The sequence below is a fragment of the Cynocephalus volans genome, chromosome X, assembly GCF_027409185.1.
Source record: "Cynocephalus volans isolate mCynVol1 chromosome X, mCynVol1.pri, whole genome shotgun sequence".
Lineage (NCBI taxonomy): Eukaryota > Metazoa > Chordata > Mammalia > Dermoptera > Cynocephalidae > Cynocephalus > Cynocephalus volans.
In genome coordinates, this window is record NC_084478.1 from 113644448 (window position 1) to 113648278 (window position 3831).

Consider the following 3831-nt stretch of genomic DNA (forward strand, 5'->3'; position numbering starts at 1 on the left):
CAAGTCCCAAGAAAAGTTGAATTTTCTGTCCAAGTTTGAAGGCAGGAAAAGTACCATGTCCCAGCTCAAGCAGTCAGGCAGAAGTTTCCTTTTACACAGCCTTTAAGTTCTATTCAGGTCTTCAATTGATTGGATGAGGCCCATTCACATTAGGGAGGGCAATACGTTTTACTCAGTCTACTGATTCAAATGTTAATCTCATTCAGAAATATCTCAGAAGCATGCTTGAACAAATGTCTGGCCATCTGTGGCCCAGTCAAGTTAACACATTAACCTTCCTGCCTTCATCTTCCTTTTTTCTTTTACCGGCTAGGACCTGCGGTAAAATTTCGAAAAGATCTGGGGCTTCCTTGTCTCATTATTAAGTTCAAAAAGAAAGCTTTAAATATTCACTATTATATTTGATGTTTGCTATATGTGTTTTATTAATATATTTTAACAAATCAAGGAAGTCCCTTTTCATCTCTTCCTATTTGATACGGGCTTCTATCACAAATATATGTTGAATATGAGCAAATGTTTTTTCTTCATCTTTTGAAATAATCATATGATTATTAGACTTCATTCTCTTAATATGGTAAATTACATTAATTAATTTTCAAATGTTATATAAATCTTTTGATTCTGTAACACCTTAACTTGTTCGTGACATATTTTTCTTTTCATATATGGTCACATTCTTTTTCATTTAGGATTTTTTTTTTTTCAGCTATGTTGATAAATGAGATTGGCCTATACTTTTTCTTTCCCATAAGGACCTTGTCAGGTTTTGATATTAAGGTTATACTGGATTCTTAAAATGACTTGCAGAGCATTTCCATTTTTTATAATTTTCTAGAAGACTTTGTGTTAGATGGATAGTATTTTCTTCCTTAAATGTATGTGTGGTAGGATTCGCTGGTAAAGTTATCTGGGTCTGAAATTTTCTCGGTGGGAAACATCTTAGAAGATTTCAAATTATGGATTTTATTTTTTTCATATTTAAAGAATAGTTAAGAATTTTTAATTATCTGTGCTTCAGTTTTGGTAAGATGCATTTTGGGAATTTATCTTTTATCTAAATTTTGAAATGTATTGACACAAAGTTCTTTCTAATATATTTTTTAGCATGTACAATCTGAGTGGATATCCTTTTTTGTTCATGTCATTGATTATTTGTGCATTCTCACATTTTTTCCTAAGCCAGCCTAACTATGTATTTATTAATATCATTGCCATTTATTTAATAACTTAATAACTTCTAGTTTTGCTGATGTATTTTTTTATACATTTGTTTTCTTTTTTTTTTTTTTTTTTTTTTTTTGTCTTTTTCGTGACCAGCACTCAGCCAGTGAGTGCACTGGCCATTCCTATATAGGATCCGAACCCGCGGCGGGAGCGTTGCCGCGCTCCCAGCGCAGCACTCTACCAAGTGCGCTACGGGCTCGGCCCTACATTTGTTTTCTATTTCATTAATTTCTGCTGTTAGATTTAAGTCTCCTGATTTCTTTTACTGGGTTTATGCTGGATGCTTTGATGCTTAGGTCATTAATTTTCATTATTTTTTCTCTTCTAATATGTATATTTCAAGTTATAAATATCCCTGTATGTGTGATTCAGCTATGGTCCACAAGTTTTTTTTTTCTTTGAAAAATGTTTGATATGTAAAATATTTGAACTGAAGAATAATGAGTGTTTTCATTATTCTTCAGTTCAAATATTTTCTTTTTTTTTTTTTTTTTTTTTTTTTTTTTAATTTATTTATTTATTTTTTTTAATTTTATTTTCTCGATATACATTGTAGCTGATTAATGCTCCCCATCACCAAAACCTCCCTCCCTTCTCCCTCCCCCCCTCCCCCCCAACCATGTCCTTTCTGTTTGTTTGTTGTATCAACTTCAAATAATTGTGGTTGTTATATCTTCTTCCCCCCCCCCCCGGTTTGTGTGTGTATGTGTGTATGTGTGTGTGTGAATTTATATATTAATTTTTAGCTCCCACCAATAAGTGAGAACATGTGGTATTTCTCTTTCTGTGCCTGACTTGTTTCACTTAATATAATTCTCTCGAGGTCCATCCATGTTGTTGCAAATGGCAGTATTTCATTCGTTTTTATAGCTGAGTAGTATTCCATTGTGTAGATGTACCACATTTTCCGTATCCACTCATCTGATGATGGGCATTTGGGCTGGTTCCAACTCTTGGCTATTGTAAAGAGTGCTGCGATGAACATTGGGGAACAGGTATACCTTCGACTTGATGATTTCCATTCCTCTGGGTATATTCCCAACAGTGGGATGGCTGGGTCGTATGGTAGATCTATTTGCAATTGTTTAAGGAACCTCCATACCATTTTCCATAGAGGCTGCACCATTTTGCAGTCCCACCAACAATGTATGAGAGTTCCTTTTTCTCCGCAGCCTCGCCAGCATTTATCGTTCATAGTCTTTTGGATTTTAGCCATCCTAACTGGGGTTAGATGGTATCTCAATGTGGTTTTGATTTGCATTTCCCGGATGCTGAGTGATGTTGAGCATTTTTTCATATGTCTGTTGGCCATTTGGATATCTTCCTTAGAGAAATGCCTACTTAGCTCTTTTGCCCATTTTTTAATTGGGTTGCTTGTTTTCTTCTTGTAAAGTTGTTTGAGTTCCTTATATATTCTGGATATTAATCCTTTGTCAGATGTATATTTTGCAAATATTTTCTCCCACTCTGTTGGTTGTCTTTTAACTCTTTTAATTGTTTCTTTTGCTGTGCAGAAGCTTTTTAGTTTGATATAATCCCATTTGTTTATTTTTCCTTTGGTTGCCCGTGCTTTTGGGGTCGTATTCATGAAGTCTGTGCCCAGTCCTATTTCCTGAAGTGTTTCCCCTATGTTTTCTTTAAGAAGTTTTATTGTCTCAGGGTGTATATTTAAATCCTTAATCCATTTTGAGTTGATTTTAGTATATGGTGAGAGGTATGGATCTAGTTTCATTCTCCTGCATAACGATATCCAGTTATCCCAGCACCACTTGCTGAAGAGGCAGTCTCTTCCCCAGTGAATAGGCTTGGTGCCTTTGTCAAAGATCAGATGGCAGTAAGTGTGAGGGTTGATTTCTGGATTCTCTATTCTATTCCATTGGTCAGTGTGTCTGTTTTTATGCCAGTACCATACTGTTTTGGTTATTATAGCTTTGTAGTATAGCTTAAAGTCAGGTAGTGTTATGCCTCCAGCTTTATTTTTTTTGCTGAGCATTGCTTTGGCTATTCGTGGTCTTTTATTGTTCCATATAAATGTCTGAATAGTTTTTTCCATTTCTGAGAAAAATGTCTTTGGAATTTTGATGGGGATTGCATTGAATTTGTATATCACTTTGGGTAGTATGGACATTTTCACTATGTTGATTCTTCCAATCCAAGAGCATGGGATATCTTTCCATCTTCTTGTATCCTCTCTAATTTCTCTCAGCAGTGGTTTGTAGTTCTCATTATAGAGATTTTTCACCTCCTTGGTTAACTCAATTCCTAAGTATTTTATTTTTTTGGTGGCTATTGTAAATGGGCAGGCTTTCTTGATTTCTCCTTCTGCATGTTCACTATTGGAGAAAAGAAATGCTACTGATTTTTGTGTGTTGATTTTGTATCCTGCTACTGTGCTGAAATCATTTATCAATTCCAACAGTTTTTTTGTAGAGGTTTTAGGCTGTTCGATATATAGGATCATGTCATCTGCAAACAGGGACAGTTTGACTTCATCTTTTCCAATCTGGATGCCCTTTATTTCCTTCTCTTCTCTGATTGCTCTGGCTAGTACTTCCAACACTATGTTGAATAGGAGTGGTGAGAGTGGGCATCCTTGTCTAGTGC